We start from the raw sequence: 12,002 nt of genomic DNA on the forward strand, positions 1-12,002 counted from the left end.
CGATTGTTATAAAGCCATGCATCCTAGAGAGGAGGGCTTCACCTGGTTCAGTGGCGACAGCACCAGAGCCTCTCGCATAGATTACATATTCACACGGGATTGGCCACCTACTGATGCTAGATTGACCCCTGTCTTTTTCTCTGATCACCTGATTCTCTCCTGCACTCTCTCACTCCCCTCGGGTGTGGTAGTGGGAAGAGGTCCGTGGAAACTGAATTGCTCCCTGCTGGAAGATCAAGACTTGGTCAGTCAGTACAGGGAGCGGTTCAAGGACTGGCAGACCCTTCAAGACTTGCATGTTTCACGAGCACAGTGGTGGGAAATGGTGAAGTTAAGGACCCGGCTTTTCTTTCAACAAGCAGGACGGAAAAAATCTTACAAAGAAAAAAGATACATGATAGGACTGCAAAAACGCTTACAACGTTATTTTAACTTAACACTAAAAGGGCTGAATTTCAAGGAAGAAATCAAGCAGGTAAAAAATGAAATGGCTACTCTAGCAAAAATCAAAAGTAAAGGTGTTATCTTAAGGAGCAAGGAAAAAGAAATAGAAGAAGGGGAAAAATGCACCCGCTATTTCTTTAAAAAAATCCTAAGCAAGCCAGGAGGTATTTTAAAATTACAAAATAAAGAAGGGCGCATAGTGGAAACAACAACTGAAATAAATGAAACAATAGAACGCTTTTATCAAGAACTCTATGCAACTAAAAATACAAAGCCTGAAGCTATTTTAGAAGTTTTAGGTTTTATTGAAAAATCAGTGAGCGAAAATGTGCTTTTAAAACAGGATTTTACTCTCAAAGAGTTAAATAAATGCGTCGTGGCTTTTAAGAAGGGGAAGTCCCCAGGTGAGGATGGGCTCCCCTTGGAATTTTATTTAACTTTTTGGGATATTTTAGCACCAGAGTTACTCGCTGTTTTTAAGGAATTTGAACAAAGTAGCCGACTACCTGACAGTTTTAGAGTAGGGATAGTGACACTCCTTTATAAGACAAAAGACAAGACCGATCTTAAAAATTGGAGACCTATTACCCTTTTAAACTGTGACTGCAAAATTTTTAGTAAACTTTTAGCGACACGTATGTCCATGTTTTTAGATGACTTGATTGACCCGGATCAAACCTGTGCCATCCCAGGGAGGATGATCACAGACAGCCTCATGCTGATTCGTGACACCATCTGTCTTGCGAGAGACAGAAACATTCGGTTAGTAGTCCTAAATTTAGACTTTGAGAAAGCCTTTGATCGGGTCTCGCACCAGTACCTTTTCAGGGTACTGCAAAGAATGGGTTTTCCGGAAAGATTCGTAGCGTGGGTGGGACTGCTGTACCGGGATATTACCAGCAAATTTGTGGTAAACGGGAATCTGACAAAAGCAGTCCAAATTAACTGCGGTGTCCGTCAGGGATGCCCGTTATCTGCCCTCCTGTATGTTTTATGTATAGAACCTCTGGCACAGATTTTGAGAAGGGACAGATGGATTAAAGGGGCGACTATTCCAGGGGGACTCGTACCAAAATGTATTTTATATATGGACGATTTGAACATTTTATGCACGGATATTTTATCTGTTAAAAGAGCACTGGACCTGACTGACTTTTATGGACGGGCCTCTGGGTCAAAACTCAATAGAGAAAAGACCCAAGCCCAGTTTTATGGACCCTGGACGGAATCGGAGAAGACGGGACTTCCCCTGACTGTGACACAGACTGACCAAAAAATACTGGGAATTAAATTTGGCAAGGACGGGGGAGGTGAAACAAATTGGGGCGACGTGGTAGGGAAAGTTAGGCAAAGACTGGGGTTTTGGGGACTGAGACAGCTGACCCTGGAAGGAAAGGTTTTAATCATAAAAGCTGTGATTTTACCTTTGCTTTTATTGATCAGCTCTGTTTTTACCCCCAAAAGAAACGTTCTTTTAGACCTGGACCGAGCCATTTTTTACTTCCTTTGGGGCTCCAAGTGGGAGAGAGTGAGGAGAGAAGTCATGAAAAAATCAAAAGGAAAAGGAGGAAAAGGAGTGCCAGACCTCCAAATATTCCTTGGAGCGAGATACACGTCCCTACACCTGATGAGTGCGATGAGCCCATCCAGTAATCCCAAAACAAAAGCGCTGGCACGATACTGGATGGGCTCCTACTTAAGACGGCTCAAACTGATCCCCTTAGATCAAACTGTACCTGTTTCCTTTAATTTACCACCAGCATATGCTTTTATAAGGACCTTTTTAAGACATTTTAATCTGGAAAAAGAAACTTTTGACGTTTTAAAAAATCATCGCTCTGTCGTTTCTGTTGTGCAGGAGCGGGATCCAGTGAGTCCAGTGCGCGGGCTCGCACTTGGCGAGCCCACAGATGTTTGGCGCAACGTCAACCACCCGGCTCTCCCAAACAGACTCCGGGACCTGGCATGGATGGTGGCCCACGAGGTCCTCCCAGTCAGGTCCGTTATGCACTCCCGAGGAATGGCAGCAAACTCAACTTGTCCCCGACCGGGTTGTGGCGCCCCTGAGACGGTGAGGCATCTCCTCTGGGAGTGCAGTGCTGCCAGAGACCTGTGGGCGACAGCCGGCGACCTAAATTTCCCGGACTTGCCAGCAAGGGAGGTCCTAAACGCACAGCTCGTGCTCTATGGGGCGAGCCACCAGAAGTTAAACTGCAAGGAGTTTGAAAAGCAGTGGCTCGCCCTCGCCGCCATCAAAGACGCCATCTGGACCTCCCGCAACTTGCTGGTAAGGAGGCACAGACAGACCCCCCCCGTGGCTGTGATCCGAATGGCTGCAGCGACTCTGACAGCTGCAAGCGGCGGGCCAAGGACACAGTCACAAAGAAGAGTCGTCTGTGCCCACCCGGAGGTGGCACCCGGAGCTTCACAGCAAAGGTCTCGGCAGCGACGGCCTGGCTCTCCGGGAGAGGAAGGAGGGAGAAATGAAGAAGGATGAGGGCCTCGGGACGTCCTGGCAGCGTCCTGGAGAATTACTGTCTGGGAGAGTGGGGTGAACTCACTATTGATCAGGACTCACTGCACTCCTGTGCAACAGACGACACTGAAGCTTATTATGACTTTTTAAAATGGTCTGTACAAATTTTACACATTTTGCTGCCTGCAACACTTTTAATTTTACAGAATTTTTACTGATTTTATTTTTACTTAAATTATTGGTGTTGTAAATAATTGAATTTTAAAAGGCATCTTTAAAAAAATGTTTTGAAATGTAGTAAATTTTTTGTAACAGTGACAATAAACACGTTAAAAAAAAAAAAAAAAAAAATCTGTTCTTATCAGTTTAATATCTGATATGTCTCCTATCTGGGGACCAAATATTAAATTGCTTTTTGGGACAGGGAGCTGAGCTCGGGGCTTGCGCCGTCCGCTCCACGCATCGACCTGGTATTGCAGTATCTCCGGGAGCGGTGCACTTCTCCTTCTCATGTTGACAGCAAAGGCAGCTTCACGCAGGTCGTTTGACAGCATCCGGCATGTTTTGCCCGATACCGTGCGATGCTCACCAAAGACCAATGAAAGTGTTTACGTTTGGTGCCACCCGAGCAGGTGGCGGTACGCTGTGGAAAATATGCCCTGCGACAGTGTCTGCGCCCTCCGTGGACCCTCTTTGCCTTCCCAGCAGCATCAACACCTTACAAAGGGAGCACAATGCATAAAGCAGCGTGTTCTCCGGCCATGCCTCCTGCACTCTTCCACCGGCTCCTGATACTCGGGTCTCTTGCGCACTTCCCAGGGGCCAGCGGGTGTCGCAGTGATCGACAGCTGGGTGGAATCTGACAAAATGGTCTCGTCTGGTGGAAGCCTTCCGAGTTTCCTCGACAAACCAACCAAGTAAGGGACCGCGGCTTTCCGCCCTCTGTTTTGCTTCTCGCGGTCAGGTGTCGTGGCCCTTCCTTTGCTGGATTTGACATAGAGCCACTTTGGGATAGCCACAGGTGGTTAGAGCCTGTAAAATGCGTGTCTGCTCCTTCGGTTAGGGCTATTTTCTGCTCTGTTGTTTGCGGCTCTGACAGCTCCTAGCTTGGGTTCCAGTGTGCGAAGGCGGTACAAGTGTAGGAACGGGCCAGCGCGGGTAGGTTTACCGAAGACCTCAATGTTGAGGCTTCCATCCATCCCCGGCCGCACTTCACAGTCCGAAGATTGGCAAACCCGCGTGTCATCCACACATCGGAAGCAGTGGCTGTCTTTAGTTCCTGTGCAGGATCCCCGTAGTTTTCTTTCCACGTCTTCCATGTACACGATAGCCACAATGGCTGAGAGCGGTGAGCCCACGGCAGAGCCATGTCTTGGCCTGTAGAAACACATACGGAATTGCAAGCATGTGCCCTTAAGGCACATTTGCAGGAAATCATATACTTGCTCTGGAGTGAGGTTGCTTGTGTCTTGGAGGCTGGAGTGCTACTGTTGCCCTTCTTCTGCCAGTGTCTATTGCTGCAGTGGTGGAGATAGGTGTAAACGGGGAGGTGATGTCGACTCATACCAGGGTCTCTTCCGGAGATAACCTGAGGGTCTGAATCTCATTAGTGAAGTCTGTGGAGCTGTGGACATGGGGTGGGGTACTGCCAAGCAGTGGGGCCAGAATGGTGGCTGGGTATTTGGCAATACTGACCGTGGAAGAGTCGAATCTGCTGGCAACAGGCCTGAGTGGACCTCCCGCCTTGTGAATTTTGGGCAGTCCGTAAATGCAAGGTGTGACTTCTCCGGGATGCAGGCGGTAGGTAGCACGTGTGACACTCTACACCGTCCTCTTTTTTCCCGGCCTCTGAAGACATTCCGTGATCTTCTTGTATTCACCGGTGGGATTGCTCTTCGGTCGTTCGTGTTCAGTGTCGTCACCGAGCAGAGCCGTTAGGTTGGCCTTGCGAGCTGCGGTTTTGAGGATGACTCTGCATCTTCCCTTGTCTCCTGGTAAGCTCGCCGTGTCATGGTTCTTCTTCAAGGGTCTCGCTGCTTTCCTTACTTTCCTTCCTTCCTCCAAGACAGGAAGATCGGAAGCAGTTACCATGGCGCTGGGAAGGCTGCTGACGAGAACGACAGCAATTTGATCTGCTTCGGCTTCAGGTCGATGGTTGTTTCCGACGACCGAATTGGTTGCTGTGTTGAGGTCCACTGTGGGGAGCGGTTCCGGTGTGCCGGTAAAGTTGAGTTCACTTGGCCGACACAGCTTTCTCTGTCCGGGTGAGAATGCTACTGGAGAAATTCTTATTTCACTTTTCCCGCCTGAGTGCAGGCGAGCCTTATTGCTGGGTGGTTGTCATCCGTGGTCGTACAGACCTTCCCAGTAGGCGTTGGAAGTTCTGGGCTCGTCATTCCCCGCTCTTGCGCAAACGGGGATGTGGCCGCAAGCCCAGAAGCTTTGCGCAAGACTGCACCTGCAAGTTGTTTTAAACACGCCATCAGGGGAGAGCGCGAACGCAGTCGAGATTCCCACATTTGGGGAATTCGCAGGGGTCAGCTCAACCCATGTGCAATGGCTGAGCCTCGCCCTGGGTGAACCACCTTCTTGATCATGGTATCTCCCCTGCCAGGTAAGTATGAGTTGGACGAGTCTCACTCAGACGAGACTCTCACACACGCAGCATGCTAAGTGGTGGTGTCATCGGCTGCTTCACAACAAACACACGCACTGGACCTGTGTCCAAGTTCAGCATCTGCCCTTGCGCTCGACGGACGCCACACGTTCGGAGGCAGCTCCTACAGCCACGACCGGCCTTGTGATTTTGGACGCTCTGGCCTTCTGGACACTTCCCGGTGGCGTCTCGCCTTCACATCTTTCCCCTGACGCCGCCGTCTCTGCGGTCCAAATGTCAGAAAGTAGAGCAAAAGTGAAGGGCAACAGACAAAGGAAATCTGACATTGTTGTTACCAGAGTTGTTACTTCATTAGCCAGAAGTTTGAGTGCCGCAGCTAGTTTCCACGCAATCTTCTGACGCCGGAGCAATGCATTATGGGAATGCGTTCTGTATTATGCCGCGTCGGCGCTCTCCCGCGATCACATGCACAAGCCAAATGACACTGAAATACTTTTGTAGTTGCTCATACTGGCGATAGGATTAATAAGGACAGTACTCTCGTTATGTCAAAGAGTGAGGCTGTGTTGCACATTCCACTCTTGTGGCTTCATGCTGAGCAAAGACAGCGACAGCAAGTGGCATAGTCCAGTTGCTGCAGGCATTCCACGGGGAGACTGGAGTACTGAGTCCACGTCACTGTTTCAAACATATTCACATTGGACTGTGGCCTCCATTGTGTGCTTACCGAGGACTATTCTGATGTGGCTGAGTAAAATCAGTTTATTGCCGCTTCATGCATAGACCGACGTGCACCGCATGAGCTTCAATAACGAATGGGTCACGAAACACTGGTTTCATATTATGGCTGCAAAACAACACAGGTGCATCTTTTTATTGTTTACAATGTGCGCGCGGGGTTGTCGTTTGGCATCAAAAGTCTTTGGTTCGTTATCTTTCGTGCTTCCGAATAAGTCTCGGAAACGATAGCTCAATTTCAACAGTTGAATGCACCAGGAAGAATGATACACAGCTGCGGGGACTCGTCTTCTAAGCGGGTGCAGGAGCAAGTCCGAGGCACTTCTGGTCAGACGTCTTTTACCTAGCTTTTACCTCCTGTCCTATGCCTCTATGTGTGCCCCGGTGGTCTTAGCTGCTTGGAGCCGCTCGATAATGAGTGTGCAAAAGGGTGTGGAAAAGAAAAGCCAAGGCCGAGTGAAAAGATACAGCGAGTCCACAAGTCTGCTCCGGTCACACTATCTAACATGTGCCAAGAGAGGCGCCTATATGCAACTACATCTAACAGCGTGTTGACGTTTGAGGTCGTCGTGAGTCAGTGTGTGCAACCGGGACTTTAGCTTGTTTTGTCAGAAATGACATGCTCCCCTCTGAGCTTTCAATGCTATCGCTTCTCGGCCTTTTGGCTAAGATCAAGTGTAGTATCTGTTCTTATCAGTTTAATATCTGATATGTCTCCTATCTGGGGACCAAATATTAAATTGCTTTTTGGGACATGGAGCTGAGCTCGGGGCTTGCGCCGTCCGCTCCACGCATTGACCTGGTATTGCAGTATCTCCGGGAGCGGTGCACTTCTCCTTCTCATGTTGACAGCAAAGGCAGCTTCACGCAGGTCGTTTGACAGCATCCGGCATGTTTTGCCCGATACCGTGCGATGCTCACCAAAGACCAATGAAAGTGTTTACGTTTGGTGCCACCCGAGCAGGTGGCGGTACGCTGTGGAAAATATGCCCTGCGACAGTGTCTGCGCCCTCCGTGGACCCTCTTTGCCTCCCCAGCAGCATCAACACCTTACAAAGGGAGCACAATGCATAAAGCAGCGTGTTCTCCGGCCATGCCTCCTGCACTCTTCCACCGGCTCCTGATACTCGGGTCTCTTGCGCACTTCCCAGGGGCCAGCGGGTGTCGCAGTGATCGACAGCTGGGTGGAATCTGACAAAATGGTCTCGTCTGGTGGAAGCCTTCCGAGTTTCCTCGACAAACCAACCAAGTAAGGGACCGCGGCTTTCCGCCCTCTGTTTTGCTTCTCGCGGTCAGGTGTCGTGGCCCTTCCTTTGCTGGATTTGACATAGAGCCACTTTGGGATAGCCACAGGTGGTTAGAGCCTGTAAAATGCGTGTCTGCTCCTTCGGTTAGGGCTATTTTCTGCTCTGTTGTTTGCGGCTCTGACAGCTCCTAGCTTGGGTTCCAGTGTGCGAAGGCGGTACAAGCGTAGGAACGGGCCAGCGCGGGTAGGTTTACCGTAGACCTCAATGTTGAGGCTTCCATCCATCCCCGGCCGCACTTCACAGTCCGAAGATTGGCAAACCCGCGTGTCATCCACACATCGGAAGCAGTGGCTGTCTTTAGTTCCTGTGCAGGATCCCCGTAGTTTTCTTTCCACGTCTTCCATGTACACGATAGCCACAATGGCTGAGAGCGGTGAGCCCACGGCAGAGCCATGTCTTGGCCTGTAGAAACACATACGGAATTGCAAGCATGTGCCCTTAAGGCACATTTGCAGGAAATCATATACTTGCTCTGGAGTGAGGTTGCTTGTGTCTTGGAGGCTGGAGTGCTACTGTTGCCCTTCTTCTGCCAGTGTCTATTGCTGCAGTGGTGGAGATAGGTGTAAACGGGGAGGTGATGTCGACTCATACCAGGGTCTCTTCCGGAGATAACCTGAGGGTCTGAATCTCATTAGTGAAGTCTGTGGAGCTGTGGACATGGGGTGGGGTACTGCCAAGCAGTGGGGCCAGAATGGTGGCTGGGTATTTGGCAATACTGACCGTGGAAGAGTCGAATCTGCTGGCAACAGGCCTGAGTGGACCTCCCGCCTTGTGAATTTTGGGCAGTCCGTAAATGCAAGGTGTGACTTCTCCGGGATGCAGGCGGTAGGTAGCACGTGTGACACTCTACACCGTCCTCTTTTTTCCCGGCCTCTGAAGACATTCCGTGATCTTCTTGTATTCACCGGTGGGATTGCTCTTCGGTCGTTCGTGTTCAGTGTCGTCACCGAGCAGAGCCGTTAGGTTGGCCTTGCGAGCTGCGGTTTTGAGGATGACTCTGCATCTTCCCTTGTCTCCTGGTAAGCTCGCCGTGTCATGGTTCTTCTTCAAGGGTCTCGCTGCTTTCCTTACTTTCCTTCCTTCCTCCAAGACAGGAAGATCGGAAGCAGTTACCATGGCGCTGGGAAGGCTGCTGACGAGAACGACAGCAATTTGATCTGCTTCGGCTTCAGGTCGATGGTTGTTTCCGACGACCGAATTGGTTGCTGTGTTGAGGTCCACTGTGGGGAGCGGTTCCGGTGTGCCGGTAAAGTTGAGTTCACTTGGCCGACACAGCTTTCTCTGTCCGGGTGAGAATGCTACTGGAGAAATTCTTATTTCACTTTTCCCGCCTGAGTGCAGGCGAGCCTTATTGCTGGGTGGTTGTCATCCGTGGTCGTACAGACCTTCCCAGTAGGCGTTGGAAGTTCTGGGCTCGTCATTCCCCGCTCTTGCGCAAACGGGGATGTGGCCGCAAGCCCAGAAGCTTTGCGCAAGACTGCACCTGCAAGTTGTTTTAAACACGCCATCAGGGGAGAGCGCGAACGCAGTCCCCCACTATCGCAAATTATGCAGTCGAGATTCCCACATTTGGGGAATTCGCAGGGGTCAGCTCAACCCATGTGCAATGGCTGAGCCTCGCTCTGGGTGAACCACCTTCTTGATCATGGTATCTCCCCTGCCAGGTAAGTATGAGTTGGACGAGTCTCACTCAGACGAGACTCTCACACACGCAGCATGCTAAGTGGTGGTGTCATCGGCTGCTTCACAACAAACACACGCACTGGACCTGTGTCCAAGTTCAGCATCTGCCCTTGCGCTCGACGGACGCCACACGTTCGGAGGCACCTCCTACAGCCACGACCGGCCTTGTGATTTTGGACGCTCTGGCCTTCTGGACACTTCCCGGTGGCGTCTCGCCTTCACATCTTTCCCCTGACGCCGCCGTCTCTGCGGTCCAAATGTCAGAAAGTAGAGCAAAAGTGAAGGGCAACAGACAAAGGAAATGTGACATTGTTGTTACCAGAGTTGTTACTTCATTAGCCAGAAGTTTGAGTGCCGCAGCTAGTTTCCACGCAATCTTCTGACGCCGGAGCAATGCATTATGGGAATGCGTTCTGTATTATGCCGCGTCGGCGCTCTCCCGCGATCACATGCACAAGCCAAATGACACTGAAATACTTTTGTAGTTGCTCATACTGGCGATAGGATTAATAAGGACAGTACTCTCGTTATGTCAAAGAGTGAGGCTGTGTTGCACATTCCACTCTTGTGGCTTCATGCTGAACAAAGACAGCGACAGCAAGTGGCATAGTCCAGTTGCTGCAGGCATTCCACGGGGAGACTGGAGTACTGAGTCCACGTCACTGTTTCAAACATATTCACATTGGACTGTGGCCTCCATTGTGTGCTTACCGAGGACTATTCTGATGTGGCTGAGTAAAATCAGTTTATTGCCGCTTCATGCATAGACCGACGTGCACCGCATGAGCTTCAATAACGAATGGGTCACGAAACACTGGTTTGATATTATGGCTGCAAAACAACACAGGTGCATCTTTTTATTGTTTACAATGTGCGCGCGGGGTTGTCGTTTGGCATCAAAAGTCTTTGGTTCGTTATCTTTCGTGCTTCCAAATAAGTCTCGGAAACGATAGCTCAATTTCAACAGTTGAATGCACCAGGAAGAATGATACACAGCTGCGGGGACTCGTCTTCTAAGCGGGTGCAGGAGCAAGTCCGAGGCACTTCTGGTCAGACGTCTTTTACCTAGCTTTTACCTCCTGTCCTATGCCTCTATGTGTGCCCCGGTGGTCTTAGCTGCTTGGAGCCGCTCGATAATGAGTGTGCAAAAGGGTGTGGAAAAGAAAAGCCAAGGCCGAGTGAAAAGATACAGCGAGTCCACAAGTCTGCTCCGGTCACACTATCTAACATGTGCCAAGAGAGGCGCCTATATGTAACTACATCTAACAGCGTGTTGACGTTTGAGGTCGTCGTGAGTCAGTGTGTGCAACCGGGACTTTAGCTTGTTTTGTCAGAAATGACATGCTCCCCTCTGAGCTTTCAATGCTATCGCTTCTCGGCCTTTTGGCTAAGATCAAGTGTAGTATCTGTTCTTATCAGTTTAATATCTGATATGTCTCCTATCTGGGGACCAAATATTAAATTGCTTTTTGGGACAGGGAGCTGAGCTCGGGGCTTGCGCCGTCTGCTCCACGCATCGACCTGGTATTGCAGTATCTCCGGGAGCGGTGCACTTCTCCTTCTCATGTTGACAGCAAAGGCAGCTTCACGCAGATCGTTTGACAGCATCCGGCATGTTTTGCCCGATACCGTGCGATGCTCACCAAAGACCAATGAAAGTGTTTACGTTTGGTGCCACCCGAGCAGGTGGCGGTACGCTGTGGAAAATATGCCCTGCGACAGCGTCTGCGCCCTCCGTGGACCCTCTTTGCCTCCCCAGCAGCATCAACACCTTACAAAGGGAGCACAATGCATAAAGCAGCGTGTTCTCCGGCCATGCCTCCTGCACTCTTCCACCGGCTCCTGATACTCGGGTCTCTTGCGCACTTCCCAGGGGCCAGCGGGTGTCGCAGTGATCGACAGCTGGGTGGAATCTGACAAAATGGTCTCGTCTGGTGGAAGCCTTCCGAGTTTCCTCGACAAACCAACCAAGTAAGGGACCGCGGCTTTCCGCCCTCTGTTTTGCTTCTCGCGGTCAGGTGTCGTGGCCCTTCCTTTGCTGGATTTGACATAGAGCCACTTTGGGATAGCCACAGGTGGTTAGAGCCTGTAAAATGCGTGTCTGCTCCTTCGGTTAGGGCTATTTTCTGCTCTGTTGTTTGCGGCTCTGACAGCTCCTAGCTTGGGTTCCAGTGTGCGAAGGCGGTACAAGTGTAGGAACGGGCCAGCGCGGGTAGGTTTACCGTAGACCTCAATGTTGAGGCTTCCATCCATCCCCGGCCGCACTTCACAGTCCGAAGATTGGCAAACCCGCGTGTCATCCACACATCGGAAGCAGTGGCTGTCTTTAGTTCCTGTGCAGGATCCCCGTAGTTTTCTTTCCACGTCTTCCATGTACACGATAGCCACAATGGCTGAGAGCGGTGAGCCCACGGCAGAGCCATGTCTTGGCCTGTAGAAACACATACGGAATTGCAAGCATGTGCCCTTAAGGCACATTTGCAGGAAATCATATACTTGCTCTGGAGTGAGGTTGCTTGTGTCTTGGAGGCTGGAGTGCTACTGTTGCCCTTCTTCTGCCAGTGTCTATTGCTGCAGTGGTGGAGATAGGTGTAAACGGGGAGGTGATGTCGACTCATACCAGGGTCTCTTCCGGAGATAACCTGAGGGTCTGAATCTCATTAGTGAAGTCTGTGGAGCTGTGGACATGGGGTGGGGTACTGCCAAGCAGTGGGGCCAGAATGGTGGCTGGGTATTT

General features: G+C 50.6%; 3 non-coding genes and 2 pseudogenes across 3 annotated transcripts; 3 read left to right on the top strand and 2 right to left on the bottom strand.

Annotated features, from left to right (window-relative positions):
* Positions 1-3,219: 3,219 nt before the first annotated feature.
* Positions 3,220-3,424, top strand: LOC129180651 (U2 spliceosomal RNA; annotated as a pseudogene).
* Positions 3,425-5,416: 1,992 nt separating this feature from the next.
* On the bottom strand, positions 5,417-5,542 carry LOC129180568 (U1 spliceosomal RNA; annotated as a pseudogene).
* A 1,378-nt stretch (positions 5,543-6,920) lies between these two features.
* Positions 6,921-7,111, top strand: LOC129180621 (U2 spliceosomal RNA). Its single transcript, XR_008570247.1, has one exon. It is a non-coding gene; the product is annotated as a U2 spliceosomal RNA (small nuclear RNA).
* Positions 7,112-9,090: 1,979 nt separating this feature from the next.
* On the bottom strand, positions 9,091-9,254 carry LOC129180566 (U1 spliceosomal RNA). Its single transcript, XR_008570197.1, has one exon. It is a non-coding gene; the product is annotated as a U1 spliceosomal RNA (small nuclear RNA).
* A 1,378-nt stretch (positions 9,255-10,632) lies between these two features.
* Positions 10,633-10,823, top strand: LOC129180574 (U2 spliceosomal RNA). Its single transcript, XR_008570202.1, has one exon. It is a non-coding gene; the product is annotated as a U2 spliceosomal RNA (small nuclear RNA).
* Positions 10,824-12,002: the final 1,179 nt, after the last annotated feature.

Source organism: Dunckerocampus dactyliophorus, chromosome 4, assembly GCF_027744805.1.
Source record: "Dunckerocampus dactyliophorus isolate RoL2022-P2 chromosome 4, RoL_Ddac_1.1, whole genome shotgun sequence".
NCBI lineage: Eukaryota > Metazoa > Chordata > Actinopteri > Syngnathiformes > Syngnathidae > Dunckerocampus > Dunckerocampus dactyliophorus.